General features: G+C 37.4%; 1 long non-coding RNA gene across 1 annotated transcript in view; it reads left to right on the top strand.

The window, feature by feature from the left end:
* Positions 1–562: 562 nt before the first annotated feature.
* LOC114048953 overlaps positions 563–16,229 on the top strand; it is a 55,257-nt gene continuing 39,590 nt past the window's right edge. The window contains exon 1 of the long non-coding RNA XR_003569823.1: positions 563–654. This is a non-coding gene — a long non-coding RNA (uncharacterized LOC114048953). The remainder of the gene's footprint in view (positions 655–16,229) is intronic.

The following is a 16,229-nucleotide window of genomic DNA, read 5'->3' on the forward strand; positions in this document are numbered from 1 at the left end:
GAAGGAGAGGATTTCAGCAGATATTGATGGTGGTGGTGGTGGTGGTGGTGGTGGTGGTGTGTGTGTGTGTGTGTGTGTGTGTGTGTGTGTGTGTGAGAGAGAGAGAGAGAGAGAGACAGAGACAGAGACAGAGACAGAGACAGAGACAGAGACAGAGACAGAGTAGCTGGGAGAGGGGAGAGCTGGGAGAGCATTCCAAACATAAGGGATGGTACAAGTGAAAGCACAACAGAGATGGTGAAGAGTAGGATGAGATCAGAAAACTGGAATTAGTCTAGTTTTACTAAAATTTAGTTTATAGAAGGGAAATGTGAACCTTGGGGACCAAAGGGAAATTGAACCTAGATTATAGAGGGCTTTTAGTGTGCAGTAACGTGTTCATGATTTACATGGTAGGCAATAGAACCCATTGAACGTTTTCAAGAAGAGTAGTGACATGAGAAGAACTTGTTAATAAATATTACTTAAACAATAACAGGAAGAAGGTACTGAAGAGAGGAGGAGTCAGAAGCAGGGAAATTAGTTAGGAAGCTATCATAATAGTTGTCTGAGAGATCCTGAACAAGAATGGTGGCCGTTGGAAGGAAGAGGCATGTTTGAGAGATATTTTGGAGATAGAATTGACAGCACTTGGCAACTAACTGGATATTGGAGGTGAGGAAAAGGTCAAAGATGATGCTGAGCACAGGTGTGCATATGGTGTGTGCCAAGTGTATACTCTATCTCAAATAAGTGGTTGAGATATATAGATTTTTACTTAGATATGATTTATATAAAAATTTGAAATATAGATTTAAAATAGAGATTTTCATTTTAAAATATAGATTTAAAATATATATGTATTATGCATACTTGTGATGCTTAAGTTTGTATTAGTTTTTTTAATTGGATTAATAAAAACAACAACCTTTATGATTGAGCATTTAATAAATATTGGCCTTTAAAAGAAAAATAAAAAATTAATAAGATTTCTTGGGTGTACACCCTAATGAAATGTGCTGTACTTACCTAAGAGGCTTAAGTTTGGGTACCTTGAAGAATGGAGATATAAGCAACAGATAGCCTTTGCTGTCTCTGTAGTTTCACAGTGCTGAATCTTTTCCATTTGGTTATGATTGGCTTTATAACTAGGTTTTAAGCTCCTATAGGGCAGGAACCACATCTTAACAATTTTTAAAAAATTTCCTTCAAGATGCCTAGTTGGTATGTAAAAAATCTATAGATACATTAATGGAAATAAGGAGAGGTCAGTGTCCTAAAGAGGATAAGACCTGAGGAATTTTATCCACCCTTGCTTGGGGAAATTATGTGTGTGTAAGATTGTGTGTGTGTGTATAAAAGTGTATGTCCACACGTGCACAAGCATAGGTTTCCATCTTACTTATCTCAGTCATCTTCCATCTTCCTCGTAGTAACCACTGATATCCCTAACACAATGCCTTTAGCCTGACTAATCACCATTGCAATGCCTCATTTTCTCCCTGGTCAGTTCCCAGGTTGCTTTCACACTTTCATAAAGAGCTTCCTCCACAGTCCATAGAAGGGTCATTCTAGCTAAATAAATTTCCATGAATTAGCTTTATAACAAAGCTCTCAGTAAACCACTTGGCTACTCATAAAAGCAACCACCTACAGAACACCAGTGTGGATCTGCCTGTACAGTTTGCCAATTATCAGCTCCTTAACTGAGTAAGCCCTTTCAATTCAGCATGTTCCCAGGAGATGTTTCTCTGAGCAAATCATTCTCTTTTCTATTGATAGCACCACTGTCCTTCCAGTCGTTCAGGTTTGTAACCTGGGAATGATCCTTGATTTTTCATTCTCCCTCAACTTCCATATCTAATCAGCAACCAAGTTCTATCCATCTTCTTCCTATATCAATTCTCATTCACTTCCTTTCTCCCTATTGCCATAACTATTCCACACTCTCATTTCTACCTTTTTACATGTATGCTTTGTCTCCCCAACTAGATCACAATCACGTCAAAGACATGGACCCCACCTCCTACTTCTCTGTTTCCATAGGGTCTACCACAATGACCACACAAAGTAGGTCTATAATAAATATGCTGGATGATGATTTCTTCACCTTTTCCAAATAATGACATTGCTTCCCAGTATTCTCAGGTATTCTGAAGTCCTGAGACAAAAGGTGTGTCCATATACTTCTGATCATGCTGTAATGCAGCATGGCTGCATTGATGTCTGATTTGGAATAGAATCTCTGAGGAGGACAAGGACCATGTCTGTTTTCTTTGTGCACTGATGAATATCTCTATAGTCATAGGCTGACAGAGCTGGAAGGGACCCCATGCGTCATTTATTATAACTCCCTTACCTTACTTATGAGGAAACCACGTCTAAGGGAGTTTAAGAGCTCTGTCCAAGGTCACACAGGTAGTAATTGCTAACAGGGGTACTGAACCCAGATCCTCTAACTCTACATCCATGCTCATTCTGCTGTTTCATGCTATCTCTTGGTGACGTAGAAGTTAGGTTTTTCTGTTTATTCTTTAGCTTTTCTATATTTTGGCTCTTCTGTTGCTTATTGGAACCCCCTTTAAATGAGAATGGATAGGGAAAAAAAAGGAAGAAGAACAAATTCAAACCAATCCATTTTCCAGCTCTGGTAATGTTTTGGGGAGAAGGCAAAAAGAAAATGTCCTCTCCTTTGAAAGCCTGAGGGAAGGGGAGAATAAGAGAAAATAATGTTCCATTCCTTTCAGTAGTTTTAATTAAACTCTAGAGCCCCCATTCCCCCCCCTCCACTCTTCCTCCTTTTCTCCCTTTATTCTTCCTCCCTCTCTCTTCTGTTTCCCTAAACAGTCAGAGCTGGGCAAGGGTGGGGCAGGGGAACCACTCCAGTTCCTTTTTTTCCTCTACCACAAACCCTGTTCCCAGGCCAGGTCTTCACCACAATATTTGTAATTCAGGCAAAAATAATCCCTCACGAATTTGGGAGAAAAGTCATCTTCTGTCTGAATTAGTTAGATGTAATTAAGAAAAAAATGCTGGTTTTTTTCCACCCTTGATTCATCCAGGTAATTGCAATCCTCTTCTTTCCTTTCCTTTATCAGCAAAGATCTTTGCCAGTTGATCTGCATTGCATTTGAGAAATTGTGTATTGTTTCCAATGATCTCTCCCAGAAACAAACAAACACACAAACAAAAAAACCAAAAACAACCCTCATCTTTAAAGGCAACCTCCCCCCCAATATTCTGGTGATACTATATGGACACAAATTATTAAACATTATAATCTCTGAAGAATAAAAATTGTGGTTCACCGAAAGGTGCGTAGTAGCCATAACTTGACTATTGCACATTAATGACATCTTGTATAAAAGAGTTGGCATAAAAGATTTCATCCAAGACACATATGATCAAAAAAGGAGGTAGACCAAACTCGTGTCAGGAGATAGGGCTAACAGAAGGATTGCCTGACTGCTGTCATGTTACCCACAGAATGCTAAAAAAGTAGGGGTTCCCATTTGAGGCTTCATCAAAATGGCTCAGGGGTTCATGCTAAAAATTCTCTAATGGTGCCTTAGTAAAGAATTGCTCAATTATTTATATATTTTTCCACTGTGACAACAAATATATACGTGTTTGAAGTATTATAGGTTTGCTTCTGCAAACCTATTGAAATAATTTGATTGAAACAATCATGATCATGTACACAACAATTTTGGTTTCTGTGTAGGAGTATATCAAACCCTGACCTCTTCTGACTCAATACAATGTGTTCTTACAGTAGCTAGACCTGCCATTATATTGTTTCTAAACCATCACAAGGGCTCCACATCAGACAGCAAAATGGTTCTGATTATATGCTTATATACATGTACGTACCCTCACATAGACTACACCAGAACAGCTCCCCTGTTCCCCTCTGTTATCCTGAAATAGTGCCTCATCTACTGTGGATGCACATGATCAAGATGTTCTGAATGTTTGTGTTCTTGAAGCACAACGGTCAAGTTGAAAACCATGATCGTGGAGCATTTATGAGCAATTTTGAAGCCATCACTGATTATCACAGAAGTTCTGCAGAAAGACAACTGATGTTGCCTCTCTTTGCTGTATCAACGTTATTTTTTTCAATTTAAAATTATCCTCTGCTTTTTCTTACTTTTCTTCTATCTGGCAGATTTTCAAACAAACTATTTGGGTAATACTGGTCAGGTTTTCAGTAGAGTTTCAGAGAGGGTATCCAGTTTGCCAGTGGTGGAAGAGAAAAAAGTCATCTCTGAAGAGATTCATTCCCTAAAAAAGGTTAGGTCAAATATAAACATTGTGAGAAATGAAGTAATATATGCAAATGAAATTTAAGTACATTTATCATTTAATATAGTGCTAGTCATTAGCCAGTAGAAAATGAAATAGTTGATATCATAACTAGCTATTTATTTTTGTCAATTGGTTGTGTGGCAATTTTTAAAAAAATGAATCTTTCAGCAAGAGAGCTTGTAAAATTCTCCTTCCAATTTCCACCACATATTTGTGTGAATGAGCATTTTCATTTTATTCTTATCTTAAATCAAAATACAGAATTAAACTTGATGCAGAACCAGATTTAAGACTATGTTTGTCTGATGTTGAGCCAAATATTTCAAACTTTTGTTCCAATAAAAAGTCCAACATCAAAATTAAGTTTATTTGTGTTTATTATATTGTTCAACATCTTCAAAGTTATAACTGATTTCATTAAAATGTTATTTATATTCAACAAAACTTGTATGACAAAGAAATTTAATATGAAATTTTGTAGATAATAGTAAGCATATGAAGTCTTGTTGAATTATTTTAATTCCTACAGAATGTCCCACATAAAATATTTGTAATTATCTTATAATTAGTTTTATATTTAGTATTTTCATAATTATAGGTGGAATAATATGCTATTGTAATTATATAACTTAAATTTGTAGTTTTTGGGAACAAAAGTTATTGTTATTGTAAGTACTTAATAAATCTAAAAGAATATTATCAGTAGGATATTAAATTGCCATAGGGTTTCACAACTTTTTTTGTATGTATTAAAGGGGTTCAAGGATCAAAAAATGGTGGGAATTCCAGACCCCCAGCATGTTATGCAGATAAGCTGTAGAGGATTTATGGGGTGGGTTTGGGGGGGGAAGGATAATGTAACGAGGTCTGTGATGCAGATCATAACCCATCCATTGCATCCTGGGCCATTGCCAGTCTCCTTGACTTTCATCTTGCCACTGAGCTTCAATGACTCTGGGAGAGAGAGTGAGGCTGAAAACTGTGCCACTTTGTCTCACTTAAATCCAATTCACACACAAGTCAAGACATCACCCCATGATGTCATTGGTCCCATCTGAAGACAAAGGACCACCACCACCACCAGTAACAAGAGGATTCATGGGAGGATATGGGCAGGATTCACATAGGATGAGAAGGTATGAATATTGCTATTAGGTCCATTGGAGAGAATGGCCAAACTGAGGAGACCCTACCGAAGTACCTAAGAATGTGTCTGGGAAATGCCAAGAGAGAAATGGGACTCAGTGGAAGGGTATGAAGGGACCTAAACTTGTAGAGAGGTGACACAGCGGATAAAGTGCTAGACTTAGAGCCAGGAAGACCTGTGTTCAAATCCACTCTGAGACATTTAGTAGCGTGTGACCCTTGATGAGTAACTCAACCTTTATCTGCCTCAGTTTCCTCATTTGTAAAATGGGTATAATAATACACAGGGTTTTTTTGTGAGGATAAAATGACATGATATTTGTAAAGCACTTCGCAAAACTTAAAGTTCCATATACATGCTAGTTATAATTATTATTATTTGAGTTATCAGGAATTAAAAGATTGTGAGCCCATTGGGTAAAATTCTTTGAGTTTTATTTGATTCTGGAATTAGTAACATGGAAGAATACAGAATTTTGGAAACTATATATCAGTCTACTTTTTCCACATCTTTATTCAAGGGCTTAACATTGAAAAATGAAGGAAGCATGTGATAGGATGAGAGCAAGAAACTGGAATAGAGGTAGTTTCCCTCAGGCAATCTAACATTCATGGGGCTATCAACCAATGACAATTAAATGATTCTTATTATACACATGATTACAGCAGTTTAGAGAAGTAATGTGGTATAATGGATAGGGCAAGATCTGGGTTCAAATCTAGACTCAGAAATTTATTGGTAGTATTATTTTGGACAAATCACTTTATCTCACGGAGTCTCAGTTTTCTCATCTGCAAATTGGAGTTAATAATAGCACCTACCAGATAAGATTATTGTGGACATCAAGTGAGGTAATTGTAAGTATGAAGTTCTATCTTCACTCCAATTTATACACAAATTGATTTATTGATTCAGTTGGTATGTCTGGGCCTTCCGTGATTACCTTAATTGATATGGGGGTATAATCCCACCCTTACTCTAAGAATGTCACATGCTTTGCAAATATTAAAATACTATATAAATTTGAGCTATTATGTATAGAGTTCATTGATAATTTTGGAAATAATAGCCCAAACTATTTTGATTAAAGTATATTTTACTTTTAGGGACAGCTAGATAGGGTAGTAGATAGAGTGCTGGGCCTGAAGTCAGGAAGACTTATCTTTTTGAGTTCAAAGGTAGACCCAGAGACTAGCTATGTGACCCTGGGCAAGTGACTTAACCCTGTTTGCTTCAGTTTCCTCATCTGTAAAATGAGCTGGAGAAGGAAATGGCAAACCACTCCAGTATCTTTGCCAAGAAAACCCCAAATGGAGTCACAAAGAGTCAGACACGACTGAAATGGTAACTACTAATGAGTTTCTCAGTACATTTAAAAGAGGTGCTCTTTACCCAGGGTCCATGAACTTGTTTTTTGAAACATGATAGTAAGTGTATTTATTTTATGCATTTAACAACATTATTCTGAGAATAGGTCCATAGATCTCACCACACTACTAAAACGATCCATGTTATGAAAAGGGGATAAGAATGCCTGGTTTAAAAGGATCTTTGCCCGTGGGGGAACATAGTTTCTGGTATTCCTAGAGGCGTTTGTCAGGGGTTGCTATGGGAGATGGGTTGGTCAGTTCCCTTCGTGGTAGTGCCAGGAAGCTGGAAAGTAGAACTAAAGGAGAGGAAGTTAATTTTTACAGGCTTTTCCCTTCCCACTCAAACTGGACCCTAAGAGACATCTGCTGCAAGGGACACAGTCACAGTTAATGTATGCACCACAAGTACCTACTGCCACAGAAACAGCTTTGTAGGGTATCTAGCTTAGGGAATGTTCTTGCCAAAACAACTAGGAATAACTCTGTCTCTCTCCGTCTCTCTTTCTCTCCCTCTCCCCCTATATAGTCTCTTTCATTCTCTTTCCCTTTTTCTCTTTCCTCTGTATAGTTTCTTCTTCCCCTTTGTCCTCCTTTTCGTATATATTCTTCCTCTTTTCTCTTCTCCGTTCTTTCCTTCTCCTATCTTCTCCTCTCTTCCCTTCTTCTTTCTTCTCTCCTTTCAAATTAATAGTCTGCAGTACTTAGAATTTCACTCTTAACTCTCCTTAGCAATTGGGAGGACTCCAAGCATCCACTTACCAGTCTATTCCATTCCTGTCCACTCATCCCAATACCATAGGGAAGTGAGTGAGGCCATGGATGAGTCAAGGCCCAGCTGCCACTATGGGTAGAATCCAGACTCAAGGTCACTCTTGACAAGAAAGGTCATTGGATGCAATACATTGGCTTTATTCAGCTTCCAACTTTCACAAATTGTTACCATTTACTCCATAGGCTCGTGCTTGTTGGGGAGGCCATAGACATGAAGTTGTTTACTGCTTACTGTGTGATGTGTTACGTATGATGCAGTGAACAGAGCAGAGTTTTTTTTTTTTTGCTATTTTTTCCTGAAAACATACCTTTTTGTTGCTTTACTTAAGCATCTTGCCTGTCTTCTTCATTCCCATATTAGACCCATATGTCTGATTGCTAGAGTAAACTAAATTCTCCCTTCACATGCCAACTTTTTAAAGAGGAGCCTTTTTCAAATCATTTGAAGGCATTACTGTATACGTGGAAATATGAATGAATTTTGAGTCAGAGTCACTGGAGTCAAATCTGGTGTTTACTACGTTGTGAACTTGGGGCAAGTCACAACCTCCCTGGGCTTCAGTTTCCTCATCTTTAGAATACAGAGGTTAGGCTAAATTATATCTAAGGTCCCCTTCTAACTTGTATGAAAACCTGACCACTTTAGCCCTGAGCTTTCTTCATCTCTAAAATGAGAAATTGAGAGAAAATGAGAAAACAACTTTTTAAGGTCTTTTCAAATCTATGAGTCTTTCTGTGAGTCAATTCTAGGAGGTTATTTTGTTCTTCCTTTCTTTTTCTTACTCTCCTAAGGAAGGATTTATGTAACTCAAACCGATTGTGCAATGCTTTTAGATACCCAAGTTTCTGGAGAGCAAATGACTTTCATATGTGGTCAGCATTCTATGCTTTCCATGGCTGAAGGCTGCCTACAGATTTTCATGTGCGTGTTGTTAACGACTGAGTTCATGATACCCACATGTTTATACAATACACATACATGCATGTATGCATACACGTATACACATACAAACCATTTATCCAGAAGGAAGAGCTAGGAGCCTCAAGCATTAGGAACATAATGAAATACCAGGAACTAAGCAAAAAAAGGCTTCTAAGATCTGAAAATAGCAATCACGAAGCCCATGCATTAAAGTCTGTGCATTTTTTTTTTTCTGTAAGATAAACTCTCATTTAAGGCCCATTGACTTAAATCAGAAATTTAATTTTATATATTTTACTGACAAATGTTGGCAATTCCTAACAAACTGGTAAGGTTTTGAGTATAGACCCAAAGAGAGACTATGTGTCTTTGGTCCAAGGGCCAGGTTTCTTGAGATGTGAGAGGCTAATCAATAGGTTAGCTGCAAAGTGAAGAATTTGATGCTATGATCCTATCTGCTGCTCTGTTCACTGCATACGTAACACATCACACAACAAGCAGCAACCCTAGAAGATCATCTTCTGAGTTGTAGAGGGTTTGAACTTAAGTCAATACAGAGAATATTCAAAGCAACAAAATTGTGCATTCTTGAAACACTGAAAAAATTTTTAGTCAAACACACATTATTATCTAGTTTCCCAGCCCACAGAAAATTCAAAGCAGCAAATAAAAAGAAGCATTGGGAGCAGAGTTCCTAGAAACAGGCATACCACCAGCACTGAGAAGTGACACCTGGCAGCTGGACATGGAGAGATGAAATAGACCCAAGAACTATATATGCCTAGAAGTCAGGCATCACTTGGGATAAAGGCCAACAGTCCAACGTGAGTCCAGCTCTTGGGGGGCACCACAGTATTATGGTATAGCATTATAATAATAAATGTCATCAATAAAGGCTTATAGCATAATCTATGTATTCTGTTTAAGAAGGCAGATGATTGTATATCTTAGAAATATTTCTATAAAATAGAAAATGTATGAAAGGTTTCAGAGCTTAAAAGATTCAGCTTTAGTTATCTGGGAAAAAAAAAAAACACATACACAGTGCTCTGTTCCCTAAGGATTCTAGATAAAGGAAGTATTATTGTTTGTATGTATGTATGTATGTATGTATGTATGTATGTATGTACGTATGTATGTATGTATGCATGTACATACAGTAATACTTATAATACTTCAATATGTGTATATATATACACACATACATATAATGGATACTTCTTTTATCTAGAATCCTTAGGGAAATGAGACACTATGAATGTGTTTTTTCAAGATAACTGAAATATATGTATGTATATATACACACATATGTATACAAGTATACCCATTATATACATAAGTATAAATATATGCATATACACACATGTGTATATAGATTATAATGTGTAATCTATTAGGGCTATCAGCGACACCTGTACATGTGTTTATATATGTGTGTGTGTATGTGTGTGTGTGTGTGTGTAATCTCACAGGTCCAGTTCCTATCAATGCAGGTTGGTACCTTCCCTGAGAAGTGCCTAAAGCACTGAGAAGTTAAGTGATTTGTCTAGGGCCACACAGCCAGTGTGTGTCAGAGGTAATACTTGAGCCTGGCATCTTTTTGGCTTGGAGGGCAGCTCTCTATCCACTACAACAAATTTCTTCCTTCCATGTCATGTACATTGTGTATAAATGAATAAGTGAAGATACAGAGAGGTAACATAATATAGAGATCTGGGCTTAAAGTAAAGAAGAACTGAGTTCAAATTCTTCCTGTGACATTTACTAGTTATGTGCCCACGGGCAATTCTCTTAACATTGCTGCGCCTCAAGCAATTCTCCTAGACTGTAATTTATAAATAGGTTGTGATCTGTGGCAGGGGAAGTTGGTCCGATATTAGGAATTCCTACATTGACAAAACCATAGGCCCTTTATATATTGCCATATTATAGACATAGATAAAGATATGGATGTGGATATGGGCACAGACGTGGACATAAACACATACATGTGATATACACAAATATTTACACAACCTCTGGAGCTTTGGGGCCCTCCACTTGGAGCCCTCTAGCTATATACACATTAAAGACCGACAGTATGAATGTACAGAAGAAAGGGTAAGACAAAAACCATCCAACAATTAACTTACTAGTGACTTTTCATATCCTGAAACTGTTGCTGATGAATCACTGTGGATTTTACAGAAATGACAAAGAGTGATGACTTGAGGGAGACATTAGAAATTCTTCTTTGAGAAGATACAGAATAAAGTATGGCTTTTCTGTGAAGTTCACTAAAATTCCAAGGTTCTAGCTATTTTTGATTTTGGTTTGTTTCTTTTTTTTTTTTTTTTTTTTTGCTTTTTGATGAGGCAGTCGGGGTTAAGTGACTTGCCCAGGGTCACACAGCTAGTAAGTGTCACGTGTCTGAGATCAGATTTGAACTCAGGTCCTCCTGACTCCAAGGCCAGACCTCTATCCACTGCACCATCTAGCTGCCCTCTTTCTTTTTTCTTTGAGTGCCAATGGCATGCTGATTAATCTTTCCTCTCTTACCAGTAGAATAAAGTAGGTTTGGATAGAAAGACAACTTTCATTCAATTTATCTAATGCAGTTTTTGCTATCATATGTAGCCAATAACTAAAAACTGTCTGGGAAACAAAACAAAACATCTCAAAGGTTCTAAAAATTTGTTCTAGCGGTGGCTCTGCCATTAACTTAGTCATGTGACCTCAGGGCCATGTGACCTTGGCATAGTTACTTAGGCCTCAGTTTTCTTATCCAAGTAATGCAGAATTTGAACTTGATGATTTTTAAAATTTCCTTCAGATTCGACAGTCTATGATCATTGAAATTCTTAAAGACGATCATCCAGGAGTTTCTTGATAGCTAATGAAGGTGTTTTACAGGTATACATCCTACAAGACAAGATCAAGTTTATAAGCTGCTTTGAAGCTACCACAGTTCTCTAGAGGTGACCATAAACCTTTTTTTAAAAAAAAAATTAATTAATTAATTTTTAATTTTTAACATTCACTTCCATAAGATTTGAGTTTAAAATTTTCTCTCCTGGTTAAGAAAACATTAATGTAACCAAAGTCATCCATTTTACATTTTATAATGTTCTCTATCTCTTGTTGGTCATAAACTCTCCCCTTGTCCGTAGATCTGACAGGTAAACTATTCCTTGCTCTCCTAGTTTGCTTATAGTATCAGTCTTTATATCTAAATCATGTACCCATTGTAACTTTATCTTGGTATAGGGTGTAAGATGTTGGTCGACGTCTAGTTTCTGCCATATTATTTTCCAGTTTTCCCAGCAGTTTTTGTTAAATAGTGAGTTCTCATCTCCTAGAAGCTGGAGTCTTTGAATTTGTCAAATAGTAGATTACTATAGTTGTTGATTGTTGTATGACCATAAACCTTAAAAATACATATTATGTATTAATCCATTTCAGAAAAACACAATAGATAACCCAAAACTTCCATCAGTCAGAGTGCAACTTGGTCAAGGTGACCAGAGTTTTCCCCTAGGCAAAAGGGGCAAAGAGAAAAGGAGCCTTCAGCAGTTGTTTTATGGGGAGGTAAAGTGGGGACCCAAACTGCAAGAATGGCCAACAGAGATGCTGCTTAAGGAATGGCTGCATTGAAGTATGCCTTCAAACTAAAGAGCATAATTTTAGACTGAGGAATCCTCGAGTGTAGACGGAACTGTCTAGTATCTGGTAATTAGAGAAACAGGTTTAGGGTCATAAAATCTAGAGCTGGACGACACCCTAGAGGTCACTGAGTCCAACTGCCTTATTTTACAAATGAGGAAATTGAGGCCCTATGAGACAATGGTCTTGCCCAATGTCCAACAGGTGGTAAAAAGTGGAACTGGAATTTGCTACCAGATCTCTGCCTTCACATTCCAAGGATCTCATGATATCATCACAGTCATTAGAACTCAATAAGATAAATATTTTGTATTTATATTGTTTACATACAATTATATTAATTATAAATAACTTATATTATTTATATTTATAGAATATATTCTATCTTTTCTAGATTAGAGGAGAATAGATTTCAAGTTGGGAGGAACCTTAGACATCATCTGGTCAAGAATCACATATCTAGAGTCTGTTAATGGAAAAATTCTTCAGGAGCCATCAAGTTCAATCTTCTCATTTTACGTTCAAGGAAAATGAGGCCTAGTGAGGTTAAGTAATTTTCCCAAGGTCATACACCAGTGTGAACATCAATTGAGGTTTGAACCCGGGTCCTCTGACTAAAAATTTGGTGTTCTTTCCATTGTATCACATCTCTAGATTTCTTCCAGTTGTCTTATAGATTTCTCAACTGTCACACCCACAGGATTCCTAGGATCCCTGAGATTTAGAATTGTAAGATCATTTAGTCCATGGATTCTTAGCTTGTTTTGTAACGTGGACCCTTTTGGCAGTCTGGTGAAACCTATGAACCCTTTCTCAGAATAATGGTTCTCTATGCATAAAATAAAATATGTAGGATTATAACAGAAAACAATGATATTGAAATAGTAAGCAAAATATTAAAGGAAAAGAACAGGTTAAGAATCCCTTATGTAGTCTAAATTCTTTATTTTTCCAAAGGAGAAACTGAGTTCCTTTTTGAACCAATGACATCTACCAGAAAAATAAGAGCAGCCAACAGAGATGGACCTCCCCAAAACAATGGCTAGAGGTACACACTGCGGGGCAATCTTTATGGGTATGTAGTGTGTGATACAGAAGGTGACGACGGTCTCTTCATTCATTGACACTTTGGCGGCACCCACACACATAGATGTCAACATGATACGTAGCACTGTCTTGACACCAAGAGGAACATATATGGATTCCTTCTGAAAGATTACATCATTAAAACAGATGGTACTTCATTATAAAAATGCAGGACTAGAGGACTAAACATATGTGAAAATTACTTTAGGAGAGATGTCTCCTAGACTCAGTGGGTAAAGAAAAAATGTGGAGCAAATAAATCAAAAGAAGAGCATATGGGGTCACAGAATATTAGAACTGGGAGGGACTTTTGAGGTCAGCTATGCCAGCCTCCTCATTTTACAGATAAGAACACTGAGGCCCAAAGAGAGGAAATGACTAGACTCATGTCGCGCGACTGATAAGTGTTAGGGTTAACATTAGAACCTGACCTCTGGTCTAGGACTCCTTTCATTACATCACTTTGTGATTCCTGGAAACTTGGGAGAAATGGACAGACAGTAGAATAATAGGTTGAGACATGGCTAGTGAAGGGAATTCAAGAGACTAAGAAGGAAATTTACAAATATTTTAGGGGGAAAAGAACCTACTCACAAGCAAGGGAAGGCCCAAGGGCTCTGAATCAAATGGGATAATTTGGAAAATATGTCCACACGCTATCAACAAATCTGGGTACCCTGAAGTCTAAAGTGAATTGCCTAAAGCTCTCTAAATGACCTAGACAGGTTGCTTGAGTGCTTTAGAGAATCTTGGGAACTACCAAGAAATTGAGGAGATACAAGTGGAGTCAGATAACCCATCTAGGCCTACAGGTGACATGAGTGTCTATACCTTGGGGCATTAAGAATTGTTCAGAAAGAAGTTACAGCCCCTGAGGTGTTCTCTTCCAATAAACACAGGGAGAAGCATATTTTCAGTTTGCTTCCAAGTATAATATCAAGGAATTTAGGGAAGGGATTTGAGAAGATTGTCAGAAATTCTCTGAAAGCTCACAGATCAGCTTTCAGAGGACTGCTCATCCAGGACAGCATTCACAAAATATCAGGTAGATTTTCTTTACTTTATAGCTAAGAATCATAGAACATTAGATCTGGGACCTTAGAGATCACCCAAATGTTATAAATGAGGAAACTAAGGCACAAAAGGATTATTCTCAGGTCATGCAGCCACTTAGTAGTAGAATCCAGCTCTGTTAAACTGCCCAGCTAGTGTTCTTTCCATAAAACTTGCTTACCCCATGTGTTTTCCTGGGAAATGTGTTAGGATGGTAAACATGGGGTACATATTTGCAAGGCTGTCATAAATTTTTAATAAAGCAATGGGCATAATATCGTCTGGCACTTGTATAGAGCTTAAAGTTATCACAGAATGCTTCAACCATCTATAGGTGGGTATATGTTTTTTAAAAAATGATGCCCTATTACTGCTACCTTAGATAATGTGGGTCATCTCCAGTCTATATTTTAGTAAGATAATACACTGGAAATAATGATGAAAGTATATCTCCTCCTCTTCATCATATTCCTTCATTCCTTCATTTATTCATTTTTGGTCATCACAAGTAAGATCTTAGGTTATTTAAATTTCTTCTTTATCACCCTCTTCTTCCCCCCATAGTGAGGTTTCTCATGTGATTTAAAGAAACTTTGCATCTGGTTAATAGAAAGAGTGGTCTTTATGGAGAATGTTTCTATTTTGAAGGTTGTGAAATTTTTTTTAAAGAGGTAGAAGAAAAGAAAACACCAGAATTTAGCAGTTCTTTCTGTTAATAGATGGGCAAATCAATTCACAACCCTGGGCCTCATCTTTATCAACTGTGAAATGACAGGAATAAACTTTATCATATCTAGGGTCTTTATGAGCTAAGATTCTATGATGCAAAGATGGACAGGGATAGGAAAAATGAATGACAAAGAGTGTTGAACAGGATAAGGAAAAAAACAAGGAGGGAACAGAATTGTTGAGGGGAGAAATTGTCATGGATTATGTTATGTAGTTTCTAAGTGGCAAAGCTGAAATTAGAAACTGTGCTCCCCACATTTTGTAATAAAATGCAAGATGAAAGATTTCTGTCTATGCCTGGTTGGAGACATTCAGAGCCTGGACAAATAGGACAGAGATTGGGTAGCATAATGTGTTAGATAGGGCACTGGTCTTGGAGTTAGAAAAACCTGGACTCAAATCCTGCCCCAGACATTCAGCTGTGAGACTCTAGGTAAGTCACTTCACATCTCTATGTTTAGATGTGTTTCCTCATCTGTAAAACAGAGAGTTTGGACTTAATAGCCTTTAAGGTCCCTTTTGGCTCAAAATCTATGATCCTATTCTCCTTCATCGCTTTAAAGAAAACAACATTTCGTCAAGGTTAGCTCTCCTTCTACTTCTCCATGTCTTAGTAGATAGTTGCTCCAGCTTAAAAGAAAAATCCTAGTTGCTAAGCTATTATTGACTCACTCTACATTTAGCTCAGTCTCCTGTCCCTGTGCTTTGTACTGGGTGTCTTCCATAGTGGGAATGGTCTTCTTTACCTCTGTCTCTTGGAATTCCTAGTTTCCTTCGAGATTCGCCTCAAGTACCACCTTCTGTAGGAAACCTTTCCTGGGGTCCCTAGATGCTAGTGCTTCCCCTTTCAAGGTTATCTTGTATCTTTATTTTTCATTCATTCATTCATTTATGTATCTACCTATCCATTCATTCATTTACTTATTTATTCTTGTATAAACCTGCTTACATAACCACATGCTTTCTTTTCATGTTTGTCTTTGGAGTCCTAGGGCCTACCTTAGTGCCCAACACACAGTAGGGACTTGAGAAATATTTGGTAATTGATTGAATGATTAGTTCCCAGACAACAGACATATAATCCACAATTCTTTTCAGTTTAGTAGGACCTGTCAAACTTGCACTCAGCCAGCATAACCTTGGAGAATCCAGGTCACTTCCAGGTAAACTGAGGCACCAGGGCAATATTGTAGGGAACCTATTTACCAAGTCCTTCCAT

Source organism: Vombatus ursinus, unplaced genomic scaffold (genome assembly GCF_900497805.2).
Source record: "Vombatus ursinus unplaced genomic scaffold, bare-nosed wombat genome assembly UNPS02014794.1, whole genome shotgun sequence".
Taxonomy (NCBI): domain Eukaryota; kingdom Metazoa; phylum Chordata; class Mammalia; order Diprotodontia; family Vombatidae; genus Vombatus; species Vombatus ursinus.